General features: G+C 30.3%; 2 non-coding genes across 2 annotated transcripts; both read right to left on the bottom strand.

Annotated features, from left to right (window-relative positions):
• Positions 1-15,108: 15,108 nt before the first annotated feature.
• Positions 15,109-15,180, bottom strand: TRNAP-AGG (transfer RNA proline (anticodon AGG)). The gene has a single exon. It is a non-coding gene; the product is annotated as a tRNA-Pro (tRNA).
• Positions 15,181-15,584: 404 nt separating this feature from the next.
• TRNAP-UGG (transfer RNA proline (anticodon UGG)) lies at positions 15,585-15,656 on the bottom strand. The gene has a single exon. It is a non-coding gene; the product is annotated as a tRNA-Pro (tRNA).
• Positions 15,657-22,913: the final 7,257 nt, after the last annotated feature.

Below are 22,913 nucleotides of genomic sequence, written 5' to 3'. Positions count from 1 at the left end.
TGAGTGTACATAAATTGCTTAGTGTTCGTAGAATAGGGATGAAAATACGTTATATTAAAGCTAAAACTGGCGATATAATTAAATTTTGACTTGTTATTAAAATAAATTGCGTGAATATTGAAATAATTTTATAAATATCGCTTAAACTGATTAAACGTTGTAATTTATAAATTTAGTGTTAATCTAATAACATCTACCTTATTATATTGACATAAAAAATAACAAAAATAATTGAGGACAATCGTGGTGGGCGGCACAAACGTGTGACTGTAAACAGTCACGACAGCTTCTGGATTCGATTCGCATTCGAGGAAATGAAATATTTAATATTTTCGGTTTGGTGTCGAGGCAATTGAGTTGGTTCTGCCACTCAACAGTCCTCTGCCTACTCTGCTACATGCGGGGCACAGTGGAAAGCTGAAAAGTTGCTTTTCAGCTTTCCATTGTACAATTCTTATTTTTGTTATTATAAATATTAAATCTATGGGATTTGATTAATCCTTTGGATTTATCTTTACTAAAGGACCTTGTACCCACCAACCATATTTTTTGTATGCTTCTTATAAAATATAACATGTTAGGTTCTAGGCAAAGTATCTGTTTCAAATTGCTCTTAAAATCATTGAAATTTCACTGATACTTGAGTGTACCCGACGCTCGCAGCCCAGTTTTTTGTTTTCATTTAAAAGTTGCCCAGTCACTTTGCAGCTCAGAATATCGTGAAAAGTTGCCACCAACACGTGTTTCTATATTGAAATCTATCGACACATACCTGCGCAACGAAAAATTTCCAATATCACTTTACTTCAACAAGTACAAGTTTCGACTTTCTGTTGCAATCGGCTGAACCATTTTGAAGTCTTCTCAATAAAGATTTATCCCAAGTGAAACGGACATTATAAAGTTTTATACAATCATGTTTTATTTATTTACCTATGTATTTTTTTTTGAGAATGTGTTATTACTACCTATATTAATATTATTAGAACACAGGATTGTAAGAAGCTTAGCACTCAAAGCAGCTACTGATTTTAAAGTAAAAACTTGACAGCTTAGCTACAACATAACGTGAGTTAAGTAAGATATTTAAGCTCCATGACTGTGAGTATTTAACTCCGTTAGACATTGTTAGCAATATTGTTTAAGTTGGTAAAAACATGAAATTTATTATAATTGAATAAAACTAACAATGCAATACTTATCGTTGGTAAATATGAACTGAACCTAAATAAACTCTTTATTTTTTATCTAAAAGTTTTTCTATCTCTTGACAAAACCTTGTGTGGACTAGTGTACGCAGCCTGTAGAGAACCCCGTAGCGCGTCTTTGCGGAGGAAGACGTGGCTACAGGATTTAAGGTCCGTTAAAACAAATGTTTTGCGTTTTGAGTTGTGGTGCTGCGTAGGGACCGGTCGAACATATCGATAGCCTCCTCCTTTTACCGAAGTCGGTTAAAAGATATTTAGGTCAGAAAATAGTAAAAAATAAGTTAAAAAATGAGAGCTCATTTCTTTATAAAATTAACAATAAAAAGAATTTAACGAAATTGTAAAATAAAACAGAGGTATACAAAAATCTTTACATCGTTCAGCAATCAATTGAACTTGAAGCGCTAAGTGTATATACACAAGCGATTGGTCAAAAGAAAGACGGAATAAGCTCGAACACTTTTATAGGGGAACATCAAAGGAACGATCCGGGAGTGAGGAACGCGTGATTACATTTGACACCATGCAATAACGTTCCAGCGCAATATATACAGGCATTTTTCGATAAACAACGCCAAATGCCAAGTTATTTTTTGTTGTTATTGATAAACGTCTATTTTTATATTTTTTTATGTGTTACCGTGAATAAAAAACGTATCTCTAAAAAAAATTATATTATTCATATATCCATAAGTAAGCTTCTTTGTGGCGTAGTGGGTCATTACCTCGCAGTAAACGATGGTTTGATAAATGACATCCCATCTGGGGAATGATTATTCAAACATATATTCATTTTCACGCTACGGGTTAAATGAAGCGGTGTTGAGGTCCTCCACTGAGGAACAGAGTGTTTTGTCACTAGGTTCACTCTCCACCTACTCAGTTGACGGTTCTGCGTGAAAATGCTGAAAAAAAAACAAGTTATTATTAAAATACCTAAATAGACGAAACAGCTCGACAACAAAATTTGAGTGTTTTGGAAGATGGTAATGAATTCGATTCCTGAAAAAAAAAGTTTATAGGCGAGTTCATATTAAGGTATTACGAGAAGCAATTTAGAAATTCAAAATGTCTTCAATGAAAACATTACGTCGACGTATTACATTACTCGTAGAGCCGCACCTACCTACGTATGAATTATGAATGTTCATGAAACGACATCAATCATTATTTGACATTTCCCTTTGATTCTTTTTTTATTAAGACTTTGTTTTCGGAATGCTTTTCTGTTGAATATATATATTATTTATAAAATATATTATTATGAAATGTATAATAATTTATTTTTTAACAAAATACAAACCGACTTCAAACAATAAACTAAAAAGTATAAAATAAATTTACTTAACATTAGTACAGCAGCAGTATTACTTCAATTTTGTTAAAAAAATAATTAAAGAAAGATTTTATAATTTTGAAGTCGGTGTCAAGTAAAACAAACAGGCTTAGTAATTTAATATTGTAGTAAGATTTTTGTACTATGTACGTGATACATCGTGAATCTATAAAAAAATACTAAAAACTACTTTATAAATTACAATCATTAATGTTGTTTAGTATGGAAAAACAGAACGTATAGTGAAATACCCGATGGCGAGGGTCGCGGGTCTACACTAATCTGTTTAAGTTCGCTCCAGCTCGCATAAATCCTGTTAAAATAACCGTAAAACTGTCCACGTGCTTAATCCTCCTGAAATGGATTGTGTCAGGCTTGAACTTAAACAGGTCTTAAGTTTTTATCTTTGTTTATACATTAGAATATGCAAAAACGTGGAAAAACGTATATTCATATATTTTTGTTAATTTTGGCATTTTTCTTTATGGAATGCTAAGATTAATATTTTTAGGGTTCCATGTCTCAAAAAGAAAAACGGAGTTTTTATAAGATCGCAAACTTAAATATGTTAACTTTTTCGCCACGTTATTAAAGCCTGCCTTTGACCTACAATTATGATATTTGGTAAGATACGGTACAATAAAGGAAAATAATGAATTTCAGATTTTATTTTTATTTATTAGGTATACTTAAATTATGAGTACAATATTACTAAGACTATATTTTTCTTTTATACCATGAGCTTTTTATTTTTAAGTAGCTATAATGATACATAAGAAATTCATTTGAAAAATTGTCTTAAGTAAATTTTCTATTCAGCTAAAAGGAAAAAATCTGTTTAGTCCTTTGTTAAACTAATTATCGGTGCTTTAGCAATATCTTTAAAAGAAGTACTTTCATTTGCACAAGAAAGAAAATCTTTTTAAGAAAAATAGGAGAAAATGCTGAACCTTCAACCGGTTACTTTAAAATACAACTGTAAAATTTACTGAACCCCAAGGATTATATAGAGATAAGCGGCTCTAAGAAAATTTACATTAAGCCTGAACTGCGTTACTGAAATAATTAGTAAATTTGAATCTCAGATGCTTTTTCCTTTGTATTTTAAATAAAAACATTCAAATGAGATCTTGGTTCCAACTAAGCCTTATTAAAAAGCTTGATGTTGGAATATTTTGAAACATTCACACATAAATTGCTGCTTACTTAATTCTTCGTTATGAATCAAAAGATATATCTAATATCAAAACTATATGTTCAAAAATGACTCAATTTAAAAGTCAGTCAGTCCACCATGCTATATGCAGGCAGATAGAAAAATATTTCACCTTATTCACAGGTACGTCGAACATTTTGAAATATGCTGAAATGAAAACGAACTTACCAAATACATTTAATAAAAGAAATCTTTTATTTATAAATATATTCTCTTTTATAATTTAATTTTATACGTTACCACTATCAACTTTAAAAGTGAGTTACATACGTACCTCGCAGGTTCTTAAATCGTGACCTATTTGAGTCGAGACCGTTTTTCTCAAACGGAAATGAAATTTCTCCACAGATATAATAGCTTTTCACGGATTACATCCTGCTCCTTTTCAAATAAGATTTGCTTTATGAGTTTATCTTTTAGGAAATATAACATTTTAAGCGAGAAAGCTGGTATAAGTTATAAAATTGGACAAGATATCTAATAATATATTGAAATGTTATATAGTCACTATACGTAACCAAAAAATATTTAGCACATTTAAAGAATTCATTTATTGAAGTATTAATTAATTAAAACTGTAACAACACAACTGTACGACATTTAATGAATCGAATTTTTATACACCATTTTATAACGTAGCGAAAACAAATGCCCAAATATTACTTACTTACTTACTTATTTTTTACTTATTTAAATAAAATGTATGTTTAAGATAAAAAGAGCTATCAATACAGACAAGTTTAAATTACTTTAAAATTTATTCAAAGTAGGTACCTCATATCGGCACTGTCACACAGCCAATAGCATATACCCATACAATATGTATATATGTAGGTATATGTGTACATTTGCCTGTGAGGCGGCGCGGCTGTGAATGAAATTACGAGCACACCTATATTCAATCACGTAAAATATTGAACGTCGCGTCGTCGCAAGACACGGTATACAAGTTGAAAGGCACCATATTTGAACGTCTTATCCATTTCAGCTTTTAAGTCAAAAATTAACTTGAGGGTTATGCTTGGAAACCTTGACAAAACTAAGACAGCGTAGCGTTAAATAACTTATCTATTACAGACTATACTTATCTATTATAGAGGCCAGTTGTGGTGCTTGAGCTTGGTTGAGTTCCGCCACTCAACACGTAATGTCTCCAGAATTCGACGGATGGTGGGGAATGGAGTGTGTTAACACTAGGTTCCCTCTGCCTACCCTGCTGTGTGCGGGATACAGCGTCAAACTGATAAAAAAAATATATCCGTTATCAATAGTTTCATCTTTTACCCAACTGAGTGATATAAAAAGCAACAGCACGTCACTGTTTTTATAATTTTATTAATCGGATGAATAATTAATGATATTATATTATATTTATTGTAAATTCATTGAATAATTTGTCAGTATAAAATAAGTAATCTATAACAACTTAAATGAAATTGTGAAAAGTCTAAAAGAGCATGTTGTTGCGACAGCGATCTCTGTAATCCGCGAATATATAAATCTGACTACTAATTTACAGCGTACATTTTGTGTTGCGAGAAAAGCTTATTTATTCGAACATTGCTTTTATCGAACCAAAATTGTATTTTCCAAATAGAAGTTTTATTTTAAAACTGCAATACGGGAACTGCGGCGGCGAATAAAATTAGTGTCTAAACTCAATCACGCGAGTTACAGACAGGCCTGTACCACACACGCGGTCGGACTAGTAACTATTTTCCATACTGTATGAGGAATATTGGCTTTATTTACATTCAAATATGTTTAATCGTTGTATAATTTTTAGTTTTTGTCTAAGCTATTTTTTTATATGTATAAGTGATATTAGATTTTGGTATGGTTAATTTATAATTTGTGAAATTAATTATTCCTTTATGCTCTAAAATTGCCAAGTGACGTATACAATGTTTAATGAGCTGCGGTCGATGTTATAATACATTAAAAACTATAATTTATTAGTAAATCAATATTGACTCTATACATCTACTCTATACATCTACTCACTATATTGACAAAAGTACAAAATCTTATTAAAACTAAAAAAAAATCTTAGAAAATATACAATTACTTTAGAAATGTACGTTTTAGAGAGAAGTATCACTGTATAAAATATTAAATTATTTGAAAAAGAGCGCTTTGGACACCTATTGCTGGCCTGAGCCCTTGCTAAAGTATCTTAAGCTTCTTATGAGGGAGCAGCCGTACACTAACTTTTCCTTTCAGGGAATAAAATAGAAGCTCACGTAAAAGCATAACAGGCCAACTTTTACACTTTAACTTTTCCGATGGGTTTCACTTTTTGGACTTTACAATTACGCAGCGGAATTCTTTATGTGAAAGTTTAAAATGTATATCCATAATGTTTTAATGTCGCTTTACGAGTATAAAAAAACAACTTCGCGTTCTATCCCGCACATAATAGGGAAAAGGGGAACCTAGTGTTAAGACGCTTTCCACTCACTTCCACCGAACGTTTCGAGGCATTGCAAATTGAGTGGCGGAACTTAACGCCGGTGCCAGAGCGAAGAAATGAAAATGTTAATAAATTAAAATTCACTCTTTTACGATTATATTTCTCGAAAATTCTCAAAAAATGTTAATTGTAATAGATAAGTAATTAAATATAATACGAATGATTCCTAACAACGTGAAAAGGCAAAAACACATTAGTGATGTCGTAATTCGATAAAGCTCCGACTCGTACGAACTTGCCTAATGAAGTTAAGGTATGTTGCCTAGGTCGATGTTGTTTTCCGCTAGGCATAATCCAATCTTGCTCTAATGTTAGATATAGATAAGAACTGTTTATATATTAAAACATTATTTATTATGGTAAATAGTTTAATATTTTAACTTGCATATTTTTCAATAAATACTATGTAGATAAGTTGGTATACTTAACAGTACGAAGTTTAATAAAAATATTACTTCTATGACTGAAAACGGCAGTGAAATTTAACACTTTAAATGCTATTAAAAAATAATAAGCTTAATTTTTAGTTTTTTTTTTCAAATAAATACACATCCTATACCTAAAATAAAAATAATATACAACTAACACAAAATTCTTTAAAAGGATTCTTAAAATGTGGTTTCAGTTGACTTAAAACAATTTTAAATGTACCGTTGCTGTCACATCCAGGAATCCTATTCTAGGTGATGAAGTTAACTCGGATGTTGCTACATCCACGCGCGCTCCCCGGATCCTATTCCGCTCAATATCACTGTAGTAACAACCCGTGCCGTTAATGTACACCAACTTCATAAAAACCCTAATGTATGTGATAGATATATCCTGATTTTTTTTATAGTAGGTATATGAAATCAATTATACAATACTCATATGTTCTTTTACTTATAAAAAAGGTTAATTATTTAAATTTATTGTTACTAATAATGAAAAATAAATAAGGTTAATCTATATTTTAAAATTAGCTTCATGCTGTATCCCTAGCGGGGTGGGTAGTCGGAAAAGATGGAACACCAAATTGATGATGACTGATTCTCGAAGGTCAACCGAGCTCTCCCCCTATAGACTGGGATCCGGCCGTTGAATCCTGCATAAACGAGTTTTCTTAATTAAACCTATATTAATGAATAATACATGATTAGTAGAACAGATTACACCTGGGTTGCCTGGAAGAATCCTGCCGCAATCACCTTTAATTACATTTTTTCGTAACTCGTTTTTGGAGAAAATTGCACCAATACGTTTTTTATATGAATCGCACATCATTTGAAAGATAATCGCGTAAGGAATTGGAAAATTAAGGGTTGCCAGCTCTCAGTCTGCCGCAAGTCTAGGGTTGCCTGGTTTAAACATGTCACTAAATGTTAATAATTTGCACTCATGTGTTTTTTTAATGAATTATATATCAAATTAAAGCTTATTTTTTTCTGAACACTATAAAAAAGGGTTGCCTGAAAAATTCCTGCCGCAAACAGGGGTTGCCAGCGTTTGAAATATTTTATTCCGGTTCCGTTTGACTATGAGAATAGACGATGAAATGCGCGGTCTGCCTTATGTTTTAAAGTAAAATATTATATAATAGAAGGTCAATCTTAAAATCAATGTTTATTCTAATTGTTCACCTGTTAAATGATGATTTTAATCATATTAAGTACACGCAGAAAACATCCTTATTTTTCAAGTAAAATAATGAATCTATAATATTGAGTCTTTGCAAAATCTATTTTCTAAATACTAATATTTATTTATTAATTTAAATAACCCCCCAAAACAACTAAATTATCTAATTAAGTAAATGTTTACAAATATCGATCTACTATAAGGTATTAATTACAACATGTTTCCTTAATATAATGAGAGGTGACAATTATTGCGGATATTTTTTTATTAATTAAGAAAATATGGAAAATTACATTTCAATAAACAATCTCTCTCTCTCTTCGCCCTCTGCTTGTTTGATTTGACAACGCCGTCCGTATCCGTAGAAAGAACTATGGCGCCCATCTTTTTGGTACGAATATTTACGTTTTTGCAAAGTAAATGAAAACTATTCAACTAATAAAAACTATTAAAAAATATAGATAAAAAAATGTCGCTAGCAAGAACTTGTCCTGATAGTTTTTAAGGCATTTAGGTCTGAAAGAATTGTTCTTATAATTATAATAAAGCGTAATCACTCACTCACGTCCCTAACTTAATGTAATCAAAACTGAGGCAATTCCCACGGCCACAATTGTAACATTTTATTAAACTATATAATATTAAAGATTATAATATACTTTCGTTTTGCATTAGAAAATAATTAAAAAATACTTCTTTATATTTTTGTTTTAAAACAATGAACTTTTTGTAACACTGTAAATGATAACCGTGCATTGTGTCACTATTTAAAAAAATGTCACTGTATTTAAAATTCATTTTTTGGCGAAACAATAACATAATTTTACACTTTTGGAAAGATTCCTTGTTAAATTCTATCACATTTTCACATCTTCATTTTTGTCAAGTAAAAACGTCTTTACTCCAAAACGAAAGGTAAGTAACTAAGTAATATGTTCAAAAACAACTCATTTGGCCATCTGCACTTTTATTGCATTTAGAAACAATACATCTTCGAAAATAATTTTATTGCATTTGGTTTGCTTTGTATCGCGCCGCAAAATGTTTATCTATAGTAAAAAATAGCCAACTAATTGATATTTGCCGACTCTTGGTCATAAACCGTAAATAGCGTTTATTAGTCGGCATTACTGTCGGATTTTCTTCGAATTTATTTTGCTAACTTAGTTTTGTTTATTATAATTCTATTATATATATTTCTTTCCTATGAAAATTATTAAAAATTGCGTGAGAAAAAATCAAATCAAATCAAATCAAACAAGTAGAGGACGAAGAGAGAGAGAGAGAGAGTTCATTGAAATGTATTTTTCAATATAATTAATAAAAAAAATATCCGCAATAATGGTCACCTTTCTTTATATTAAGGGAACATGATGTATATGTATGTATATTAATAGTTTATAGAAGATCGATATTTGTAAACATTTATTTAATTAGATAATTTAATTGTTTCAAAATGGTAATTTAAATTAATAAATAAATATTAGTATTTAGAAAATAGATTTTGCAAAGACTCAATATTATAGATTCATTATTTTACTTGAAAAATAAGGATGATTTCTTCTGCCCTATGATCTTTAAATAGTTTTCTGCATGTACTTAATATGATTAAAATCATCATTTAACAGGTAAACAATTAGAATAAACATTGATTTTAAGATTGACCTTCTATTATATAATATTTTACTTTAAAACATAAGGCAGACCGCGCATTTCATCGTCTATTTTCATAGTCAAACGGAACCGGAATAAAATATTTCAAACGCTGGCAACCCCTGTTTGCGGCAGGAATTTTCCAGGCAACCCTGTTTTATAGTGTTCAGAAAAAAATAAGCTTTAATTTGATATATAATTCATTAAAAAAACACATGAGTGCAAATTATTAACATTTAGTGACATGTTTAAACCAGGCAACCCTAGACTTGCGGCAGACTGAGAGCTGGCAACCCTTAATTTTCCAATTCCTTATGCGATTATCTTTCAAATGATGTGCGATTCATATAAAAAACGTATGGGTGCAATTTTCTCCAAAAACGAGTTACGAAAAAATGTAATTAAAGGTGATTGCGGCAGGATTCTTCCAGGCAACCCAGGTGTAATCTGTTCTACTAATCATGTATTATTCATTAATATAGGTTTAATTAAGAAAACACGTTTATGCAGGATTCAACGGCCGGATCTCAGGGTACTACCTCTTTTACCGCTCACTTTTCCTTCATAAATTTTTCTGCCATTCTTTCATCACTCATTTGTTCGACGTGTCCAAACCAGGTGAGCACGATCTTCTTTATTCTCACCGTGACATCCACGCTAGTACCTGCCATTCTGTGTATCTGTTAATTATTTACTGGGTGAGCTAAGCTGAGTTTTTAAGGAAACTTTAACACCTTTAGAAGAGAAAATGCAAAAATATTTATTATTATAATCAAATAATAATGCACAATACAATATATATTGAAAGTCAATTAGGACCAAAATTCGGTGAAAAGTGGGGAACGGAAGTGTCTTAATGGGAACGGAGTGTCTTGACTCTAGGTGACTGACAACTGCGAATGACTTGTTACCTGACTCGAAATATATACTCAAAAAATTCAACAAAAAAACACCGTAGCGAGAGAGAGATAGGCACTTAAAATAGTTTCAGTGAGAATAGCTTTATAAAAGTCGAGTGTTGTTGATGTAGCGATATGAAACGAAATGGAAGGGTGCAATGGGCGCTCGCGCTGGGAAATTGCAATATCCGACACAACTGAATTATTAGGCTAGCTAGATATGACTTTTATATTTTAGTGGTTTCTTTATAAACTAAAGAAATATTTCATATCATTCATCAAAAACCTTTAATGGATTGCGGTACATACTTTTGTCTGTATCTTTCTTAAGAACAGAAAGAATGAAGTTATATTTGTTGTTTCTTTATAATTTTCTATCTTACCATTTATTTGAAATAATATATTTTTCAATTTTGCTCACTCTATTAAGTTTATTCTGAGGCGTTTTTTAAATTATAGGTATACTAGCGGACGCGCGCAGCTTCGCTTGCGTATTTAGGAGTGAATTCTAATAACCCATGAAACATGTGTTCAATGAAATATTTTTAAGAGTCTAAATTTCAAATTTTATAAAAATCGGTGGCGATTTAAGAATATTTCCATACAAACTTTCAACCCCTTATTTGCACCCTTAGGGGGAGAATTCTAGAAAACGATGAACACGTGTTCAATTAAATACTTTTAAAAATCTAAATTTCAAATTTTATAAAAATTGATGAGGATTAAAATTTTTTTCCATACAAACTTTGAACCCTTATTTCACCCCTTTAGGGTTAAAATTTTCAAAATCCCGTCTTAGTGGATGTCCGGATTACGAAAGTAAACATCTGTCCAAATTTCACGCTTCTACCATCAGCGGTTACGGCTGTGCGTGCGTCTTACCTCAGTCAGTGAGGACAAGTCCTTTTATATATATAGATAAGACAATTTTGGTAACCTTAACACCGTTCCCCAAATTAAGTTACTTATATATACATTTATATTAACATTAAATAATACCAAAATTGACTTTAACTTGAAAACATCGACAGTCAGATATTTTCCAATTATCCTATTTTCAGTGACTTCGTGGCTTTTTAATTGATAATCGACTTGCGGTTTTGTACTTACTTATATGTACTTCTTTACTGTTGATATTCTGTATTTCTATACTTACAGATATTACCAATTTTAATGAAAAATATATACAAATTAGAGACCCATATAGTAAGCTTTATATCGCAGGAATTAGGCCTAGCAGGAGATTGGATCGCACGAGTCGGCTTAACTAAACTTCATTAGTCAAGTTTACATAACGGAGCTTCATTGAATTACAACATCACTCGTATACGGGCGACATACTTGTTTTATTGTTTATTCGTTCGTTGATTTGAATAGAAAAAATATTTGTTTTACTGAACCTACAATGAAAAGGTTATTTTTTTGTTTTAAATTTAACTTTGTATTGAATACAATGTAAGGCTTTATGAGCGTCATAAATCCTACGTTTATTAATTCTATTCATTTTTTTCTAATAAAAATATAAGTACTTCGAGTATTGAAAAATTTGTATTTTCATGTGTAATTTTTGGAATATAAATTGACATTAGAAACAGGACCTATTCTGCATGTATTGTATAGAAATGTAATATGGAAGAATATGGAAAAATAATGCCATTAAGTAAGTAGGTATATTATACTAAAACTTTACTCATTAACAAAATTAGTCGTACATTTCAAACATGTCGATTGGCATTCTGACGTGAGCTACACGGCAACAGATTAAATTTTTATTATTGATATCACATTCTTCTTTATCGCCTATTATCTTTTCCCGTGGACAAGCCTTGCTTTCGATGCATACTCCGCGAGCACGGTCACAGTCTGTCCATAGTGCTAGAAATACAAAAATATTCTTAAACCTAGTAGTAATAGATAGGCCAGATCTCCATTTCGTTCTGAAATCTGAAGGTCTGGCTTGATTTGGCTCTTATTTCCTATATTCATCTTTTGTTTGTTTTATTTGTTTTTTTTTTGAAGAAAAAGTTCCAAAAATAATTTCTTACCAATAGTCCTAAATCTTAAGGAATCGCCACGATATGATTTAAAATGAGAAATATTTTCAATAAAGTCTATCCATAATATTAATAAATAGAAACTCAATAGGTAATTTCTTAACATTGTAATTGTTATTTCTTTACAGAATAACCGAGAACATTTCTATTATACAATATAATCAAATTGGACGTTGTTTTATAAAAGCGTTTTTAAATTTAATTTATCTCACCGCAATATTCTTGTAATAATCATGGTTTTTCTTGTAACGTTAATTAAAATGTAGTCTTGAGCATAATTTATGTTAATAAAGAAATAATATTAAATATTAAACGAACAGAAATACATTTCCGTTTCTTTAAAAAATACACAACCGTTTGCTTCAAGTACATCCTCGTTTATCCAACTCAATAAGAAAGGTAAACGGACATCTCCGTTAATTAATTCCGTGATGGATTCCGTTAAATCTGACCTTCATTTAGAATTTGGCATTGCCATCCGTTCCACTGACAAAGGGCTCTTCTTAATTATTTCGTCTCGTGATTTATACTGTTCTATCGACTTACGGCGGAACGGATTTATCTCGCTCATTTTAACTTTTATTATAATAGGAGAATTTAATTTCAATTTTAAAATTGGAATTTATAATTTCTGTAATATTTATTATACATTTCTGTAATAATTGTTTTCCGCTTTAATAGGTATTGCGTAATATATATTTTTTTCTTTTTATTAGTTACAGAATAAGACGTGAAATGAGTTTTATTTAGCTGTATTTGTAAATTACCTTTAAATAAAATAAAAATAGACAATATATAGTATTAAGACAAAAAAAAATCTAAAAATATCTTACATAAGTAAACACCATAAATGTCTTACTCTCACACTAATTGAATTTAAATATTTAAAGTGTAAATAAATGCCAAACTACCGACTCTACGTCTTTCTTTACCCGGAGAGTATGTTAAATGACGACTCATTTTTATTTGGGGAAGCACTTCGGTGGATATATTGCCACTCAAGCCGCTGCTGTAGACTGTAGTGCCGCATTCAGTTGACAGGAACGCCTAAGTAACAATGTTTCGGCGAAATAGGTCGCATCGTACTTGAGTTAAGTGAGACACATTTCATAATATTTGTCTTGATTTATTTTTTTTAGCGTCAGATTTCTTTTGTTTTTTTTTATAATATTATTAATTTTACATACTTTTGTAATTGGATAAGAAAATAATGATGACAACTTTGTTTTGTTCATTGCAACATATAAAACGGACCTATGTTTTAAACGTACATATTTAATGATAATTTTCTAAATGAAAGAGCACCTGAGAAATAATATTTAGCGTTTTGCCTATTCCGAAAAAATAGATCTTTTCACTTTTAACATTAAGAATTGCGTAGATAAAAACCATAATATGTAACCCGTAGTATATTTGAGATAAAGAGTCTAATTCTAAGTAAAATATAATAATATATTGCTTCGATAACAAATAATTAAGGATTTTATTATCCAGTTTTAACTGTATCATTACCATATAACCCTTACGTTTAAGCTTGTATTAATAGGCCACTTTACGTCTTTACGTTAATTAACTGTGATAATGCTTGCTCGTGTCATTAAATTCACATGTTATAAATTTTATACTTTGTTACGTCTGTAAGATCGATATTGAATTTAAAATTGAAATTTTTATTCATTGGTTGTTTTTTATTGTTAGCAGATTTGTCTATTGAATATATTATAAAAACACCAAGATACAGTTATAGACAGAATGTTTCATTTTCTCAAAATGGACAAGAGGTCACAAGAGAAGGCACGGCGTTGAGTTTCTAGAATTACTTAGTTGGAAAATAGAGAACATAGTGTCTTAACCTGAGATTCTCTTTGCTTATCCTGGAATTTAAAAAAAAGTTATTTAATTATTATTTTTAACTTCTATATTTTAGTTATTTTACACCTACCATGTGCTTAAATTTGCTATTGCTATATTTGTAGTGCAGGAGCTATGTATAAATATGCTTATGTAAAGATTTTTCAGTGTTTTTATTTGGTGTATCTAATAATTTTTATTGTATTTACATATCTTGTAAACACAATAATATTCGGTAAATATATGAGTATTTTTTTAGTACACAAAAAATTAAGTGATGACTTTATAAGAAAATATATTTTTCAATTTAATAACAGAAAAGAAGCCGTCGAGGCGAAGCGGTATACTGAAAAAAACTAGGTATGCTGAAAAAAAATAAGTAAAAAATCTATGTAAATTTTTAATCAAATTGTTTAATTACATTTTCATTAACGTTGTTGATTAAATTCCTGGGCCGAATTAATGTAATTTATACGCTTGTATTGTTTTTCACTTATTCAGAAATGGCTTGAACAAGTTGATAAATGAAATACCTGTTGCGAGGAATTCCAATAACGTATTTAATTTGATATTTGAAGTCTACAGGGTAACGGTCGCAGTAAGTCATTTTAACTTTGATTTTCATAATATGGATTTTATCAAAAGATATATTTATCAAAAATATTAAAAACATATCTTTTCGTTTTAATGATTGATAATTGAGGTAATCATAAAATTATTTTCATTTTCCCCAATAAAACGCAACGTCTAGAATTGACTTACTTCTCTCTTTTTACCTAAAACCTAATATAAAAAAGAATTGGGCTCGTCCGGGATTTGAACCCGGGACCTCTCGCACCCTAAGCGAAAATCATACCCCTAGACCAACGAGCCAACTGCAAGAATGTTTCAAAGTATACGTACTTTTATACTCGCCTTTTACTTGGAAACTTTTACTTTCATTCAATATTTTATGACCATATTAAATATTCAACTTAAATATGTTTCCTAAAAATATGTTCCATAATTTGATAATTGGGCATAAATTTTTAACTAATATTATGTTATTAATAATAACAACCGCTGCGAAATTTGTAATTTCAATTTTCAGCACTTGTTATTTAAAAAAAATATAATAATATGATTATGTATAGTAGTAACTAAATTAGTTAATAAAGTAAGCCAATGGAACGGAATGGAAGAATGGCATTCCATGACAACTAATTTTCTTTGCCAAATCTATTATATTATATCTGGTGGAAAATAGAGAGTGACACTTAAAAAAAATACAAAAAACTGGGCTCGTCCGGGATTTGAACCCGGGACCTCTCGCACCCAAAGCGAGAATCATACCCCTAGACCAACGAGCCGCTTATGTTTAGTATCGAAATTACAGTTTACATCACTATAACGTGATATTTACCGTTCACTGCTCTCATGACAGTGTAGTGACGTCATCCACAACCGGTATTTATATATTATTTATCGCGGCGATATTACGTTCTTGATAACGTGGCTTGTTTCGTTGCAATTTAAGATGCCAGCTCGTATAAAATGTATTTTTTGTTAAAAATTATAATTATTTATCAAATAAATTACGTGCGTACGATATAAATTTCATCACTCAGTGACGGGTATACACAGTTCAAAATTGTAGACTAATCTTTTGCTAGTTCGTTTAATAATAATATTTTATTTGAAATAAATGCATTACTCATCTAAATTAAATTCTCGTTGACCTACAATCCTAAAATTCGATAGACAGGTCCGATTTACATTCCGTTTTTTAACTCATAATCCACAACAGAGTACAATGTCTAAAATATGCACATAGAGTATAAATTCAAACAATTCCATTATGTACATATTGTACATTGTATACAACTGATATACACTGCACCTATAGCTGTATATTTTAGACATAGTATTTCCATATATGAATTTAACAAAAGGTTAGCAATAGAAACGTAACAAAACACGACGATAACAAAGGATCGAGAGCAATATAAACTAGACTAGAAAGTTACGTAGAAAAATAAAAATTATGACTATGAAATAAAATTTTCAACATAAAATGGTTGAGTGGTTCTGTTGGAGAACTCTTGAGTGCCGCAAATGAAATAAACCATCTCCACATCGAGCATCAATACTACGTACGGGTATATAGGATGGAATGATTTTTTATTTCCATCCCACTAGATTTTAATGAACACTTACAGATCGCAATTTTAAAGATGAATGCTCTTCTATATGGAAGCTACGATTTAATTACTCATCGAATGCGTACCTACTAACATACAAAGGTAAAAATATATATATACCACCACAGTTCTATGGAATACTTTAGTTATTATATAATATTATTTTAAGAAATGTAATCCTTTATATTATATCATTCATTATAATTTTGATAGTTTTCGTGTATACGTTTAGTTGCCTGTGACCCTGACAACAAAGAAAAGGATGCCTTTGACCCTAGTCTTCTTAAGCGGTCAGCCCCACTCAAGTTTTTAAAGCGATTTATATAGATCTATCTACCGTATTTATTAGGGAAAATTTTGAAAAAAGAATTAATATTTAAATCCATATGATCTTAATTTGGGCCACTTTCACAGCATGATGCTATGAAACAACATTTTTCGTTGTATTAGTAATAAAGATTGTATAATGAATGTAGTATATGATATAGCAGTATTCACTCGTTAATGGGCATTGTTAAAATCAGTGAGGCTTTCTGCCTCAATTAATTATAGACAGTAAACTAATATTTATCTAGAATTGGGTTTAATCTGTTAAAGCTACATCAAACAACATATGCAATGATAAAACTATTAATTGCAATTATTAATTTACAATGAAAGCTTTTCTCCTTGCATTGTATTTAAATTTAATTTATGCAATTAAATAAACGCTGTTCAAAAAACAAGAGAGGAGGAGTGAATGAAGGTGTGAATAAATTATTATTTATTATTATTTTTTCTATTTGCCACCAAGGCGTTGAATTCGAACTCGCCACTCAACACGCAATACCTCAAAAAATTAGGCGGAAAGTGGGGAACATATGGCAACATTTTTTTGTAAAACAAGATATTCAGTATGTTTTATTTTATAATTATATTTAATTTTAAAAATAGATATTTTGTATCTATTGTCAAGGCATGAATTTATCATTGTAATAGCGTACGGTGAAGGCCGCAACATGTCAATTTGTCAGCGTCAATCTTCAACGCAATAAAGAGACCTCTGATTGATGACCATATATAATGATTCGCAAATTTCGTGAATGAAGAACACATGCCTTGTAGTAATATCCTTATATTTTTTATATTTTTGTATTAATACCCTTCTAAGTATGTGAAGTAATTAATTAATAAAGAAATGTTCAAAAATAGTAAAATATTTATTTGTGACTTTTTTTTTTATTTATGGCCATTAGTTTTGATGGCAATTTTATACATTTAAAGACTGTCATATATTATCTGTATTTCTTTTTATTACAGTTTATACTTTTTCCCTCGTGTCGTTATACGCAGCACTCATCTATTCTTAAAAAACTCGTTTGTAAGTATTTTTATGTATTAGAGAATTTTAATATAAATGTTGACATTTATGTTAGGAAAATATATGTTTATTAAAGGAGATGCAAATGAACTAACAAACAATAGTTCTATTGAGATTTTATTAGTCTTAAGTACTATTTTGGCTTCATATTAACCGTAACAATGGCCTATATCCCAATTTTCAAACAATCAGTAACAGAGAATTATGTGACAATTAGTTGATTGTTATACATTTTGTTTGTTGTTATACATTCTGGATTGTTTTAATACCTATCCAAATGTATATCTCTGCTTTTGCAAAACAAAAATGTTGTAGAGTTGCACGGCTGAAAGGTATGCCTGGAACTCGCGACTGGTTTGTTTTTAGTTTCTATCCTTCTTTATTTTATCAAACAGAAAACATTAAAATTATTATAAGAATTTATATATTTATATTATAAGAAAAACAGTAAAATTTAATGTTTTGACCTCACTAAACTGTAAGAACCTGCTAGCTAGAGCGTGAATTCCGTGAAAAACTCTAGTGAAACAGAATATATTGATAATGGCTTTTGTAAACGTGTAATACCTACTAGTTCGCGAGCTTAAACTGCTCTTTTAACAGCTTACGTAATTGTTACTGTTTCTAAAAGCATTTAATTTCTTTCGTTAAAAGAATTTAACTAAAAGTAAAAAAAAAAAATGGATAGGATGCAAATGAAGAAATGAAGAATTAATAACAAAAAGTAAAGTAACTATTAATTATTAAAACAATTTTTATTTAAATTACAAAGAAACTATTCCAAAAGTTATGATTTTTATGTATTGTGTAGGTCCCCTTAAAAATAAAATATGTTTACTGGACTGCAACTGAAAGAACAACGACTGTTATTTTTTCCCTTTCTAATGAACTATCGGATTGGTTGTTTTTCTTTAAATTTTTTGTAGTTGGTATTTTTTTAAACAATTACTACGGGTTCCGGTTTTTTTTCTTTTGATATACAAAACCCAAAAAACAAATACATCATAATGTAAGAAATGTCTATTTTGAGATTATCCTTATGCTTCTGTAAAATTTCTTTTACAGCGACTGTTAGATAGTCTTTTGCCTCACTAGGTTTATTCTGCAATTGTAGGTAAAACTGCATGACATCTTTTGCACGCTAAAAAAAGCATACGCATGTACTGCTGCATCAACATTAAAAAGCTTTTGATTATTTCGACGATTCATTTCCATAAAACAGAAATGAGGCCGCCATACAAAATTCACTCAAAAGTTTTAAAATGACGTGGTTCTGTTAAGAGCCGCTCTTTTATGGCACCCTTCACCTACTCTTCCTCCATTAAAGTGCAAAGTTGACATGAATAAATTCTACAAAGAAGTCCACCATTTGAAAAATCTAAACGCACATTTATAACGTAATTGGGTTAAACAAATTCCCTTAGAAGGTTTTCGTAATATTTCATGAAAATACCCACGACCGCGCTAAGTAACAAATGCGGCCATATAATTTTATTAGTGAAGCGGCCATAATAGCAGCGGCGGACATCGTTTACACATATGTTAATTTGCTTTTAGAATTTATGATCATGAAATATGGATTACCAGAAATTGTATGTTTGTACGCGGGTTAAGAGGTATCGTCCTTTAGGGATTTTAAAATCAGTATTCTAATAAAATATTCGCTTTGACCTGCAAAGTTCAAAGGTATATTATATCTAATTTTAATATTTGTTTCTATTCTACTGTAGGGACGGTAGAGCGTGTGTTGTTTTTGTTATAATTATAGTGTCAAAGTTTTTTTATAGATATTGTATAATGCCACCCAATATCTTTACATGTTTAAAGAGATGGAGAGTACAATGAATTTTTCCTTATCTTAAATAGAAATTTCTTAATTAAAACAATTCATGTTTACGCATAAAATTGGGTGTGCTTTTAATCCTGCTAGCCCAATTAATAATAATTATGAACGTGACGACATAATTATATTACTAAATACTAGATGTATTAATAATGTTCAAATATTTAAAAATTTAGCACGCAAATATTTTATATCTTGAACACGTACGTATTTAATATTTACCTATCTATACTTTTTCTACTGATATATGGCCATAGATGTGGTTACTTTTATAAGTGTATGGTATATTATTTTACTCTAACCAAGTATTTCGAAGTTTTCTTTACGTCTATACGTATAATAATAAAAATATAACAGATCGTTGCTCTGCGCCTCATATTTAGTGTTTATTTATTTCAATCGGTGCATAAATTTAAAAAATATCACTTTCAAGAGGACGCAGCGGGAAACTGGTCGCTAGTAAAAATAATTTCTAAATTAATATACTTATTATAGTTTATACTCCATAGTTACACAATGAAAGTGTGTTAACAAATAAAAAAACAGCAAATAATATTTTTATAACGTTCTTGTTCTACTTCCAGATCCAATTAATGTAATGGTGGCATTGTCGTAGCAAACAAGTTTATAGCTCGAGTCGCAGTTAATGAGCGTGTTGGATATAGGATCATTAGCAAACCCAGGTGCTGAGGGCCCTCTGTTTATAATTCAAACGCGCTGACCTGTTTACGAAACAAACATTCAGCTGAAAGAGTCGGTTTTTTTTTCAAGCGAATTTGAATGCTTGTGAATCCTCATTTTTCATTTAGAATTGTGAAAAAATAATTTTAAATTGATGCTTCGCTTTGAGTACGTCGGTTTTGCCAGATATTGCTAATTGAGTCGGTGCTTGAGACAGAATATTTATGTATAAGTATTTATTGAGTAGAAGAAATTATGTTAAATAAAGATCAAATCAGCTTCAAGTAGGCAAAGGGAATCTAGTGTTAAGGCACTCCGTTCCCGATTTTCTGCTCAATTTTTCGAGGCACTGTCTGTTGAGTGGCGGAACTCAACACAGGGCTACATGTCTTGGTGCCAGGGAATTGTAAATTCTGTAAATATTAAATAAATTCTGTATATATTTCTAAAGAGTAAATAAAATTAAAAGCAAAAGTAAAAGTTTAGTACGGCTTATGAATGTTCCCAACTTATTATAAATTGAAACGATCTTGCTATATTGTAAAAGGATAAGTATTCTCTAGATATTTATTCATTTTATACTGAGGGAGTGTGGAACTGTTGCTGCATACTGATTAGGGTTGAGCGGTTGTTGTACTTTGACAGTAGACAATAATTTGTATGTAACTCCAAAGTTGTAAATATTATACTTATATTAGATATATTTTTATCAAGTTTGTAAGTAATGTTATATTAATTGTATTTAAAATAAAGCAATTTCTAGCAGAAATCTTTTACTTAACATAAAACAGTATAATACCTATTACGTATAAGTAAGTACAAAAAGGCTACCCAATTACCTGAACTGTCTTAGTTATTAGATCACTAGAGTTTTCTTTAAGTCGCACATAAAAATAAAATTCAGTTATAATTAATCAGTCTAATTATATTCTACTAATGCTAAAATAATCAAAGATATAAATAATTTTATATGAAGATAGTCAGCTAAATAATTAAAAAAGTTAATATTTCACAAAAAAAATATAATCAATCATACAAAACCTATAAAAAAACGTAGAGATAATTCTTATACGTTTTCTAAACAAATATAATTCTTTCCTAAATGTCTAATAACACTTTAAAAACATCAAAAATACAATAATTTATAATATCCATAATAAAAATAAAAAAACATAATATGTTTTACATAGCTTTATATCTATATATAGGTCCTACAAGATCACGAAGGCATGAGCAAAGGAGGGTAGGCGCTAACGCGGCGTGACGGAGAGCAGCTAAGTGCTGTGCTAAATTGCTCGCAGCCACGCCGCGGGTGACGTACTCGTATATCTATTACCCATGGGCATCTATAGCTATTTGTTGTTTGCTAATTTAAAATTTAAAGAAATTATTTTTTTTTTACGACTTTTCTTTTTAAAAACCAGCTTCACACTGTACCGTACTGCGAGGTGAGTAGAGAGAACGTAATGTTAAGACACTATTTAATATTTCCATTTTCTGAGCTCTGCTGTCGAGGCCTTGACCACCACTCAACGCGTGCGGGGTATAGCGTGACGTTAAAAAATAATTAAATAGAACCTATTCTATTCCTTACATTTGAACATGATTGGGTACTAATGTCTGTATTTAAAAGTTTTTTTTATTAATTAGATTACTTTTATCATAACTTTTGAATTTATGTTTTTTAGATTATATTATTATTCTTTATTCCATATAACCATATAACTTACCTGCATGTATGTATCAACTTTAATTAATTGCGGTAAGCACCGTTTTTCGTTCCATATAAAATTTTTAATATAAATATTTTAATATTTAAATGTATACAAACTAGGTCAGGTGGACTAACTAGGTGAGGTGGGGCCATGAATAATTTATGAAATATGCCTGTAATTGATGATGATAGCTAAGCTACAGCACATAAATTAGCTCCCAAATAATGATAGTTGCATCTAAACGGCTAGTTCTATGAAGCTTGATTAATTATGAGCGTAATGGTTTTATAGACATGATTTGAAAAGTCAAATAATAATAAGTCAAATAATAATAAGTTATCTTTTGGCATTTATATATTTTATATTTCAGATAAAGAAGAATTTAGTGACAATTTGCTCCGTTCTTCTTTTACCACCCTTTCTCTTTATTCAGAGACACTACTTTGTACTTGTTTGATTCAAACAAAGAAAATATATGCTAAACTAGCATCATAATATGCTGGTTGTTCAGTGGCACAAGCGTGTGACTGTTAACACGACGGTTGTGGGTTCGATTCCCACTCGAGGGAATGGAATTGTTTAATATTTTAATTTATTCGCTCTGGTAACCAGACAAAGCGCGACGTTAACTTGCGCCACTCAACACAACTAGGCAATGCCTAGGAAATATGTCGGAAAATGAGGAACGGAGTGTCTTAGCACTAGGATCTCCTGCTGCCTATCCTGCTATACGAAGCTGAAGAAGATAGAAGAAGATAAACTTGAACCAAGACTTTCTTTACCCACTTAATATACGATGGCTTCAAGTACTTAGTTTTAGTTTGTTC

This window comes from Heliconius melpomene, chromosome 1, assembly GCF_056956725.1.
Source record: "Heliconius melpomene rosina isolate 202511_hmr_F chromosome 1, ASM5695672v1, whole genome shotgun sequence".
NCBI lineage: Eukaryota > Metazoa > Arthropoda > Insecta > Lepidoptera > Nymphalidae > Heliconius > Heliconius melpomene.
Note: the sequence above shows the minus strand (reverse complement) of the source record. Positions and strands in the feature narration are given on the sequence as shown.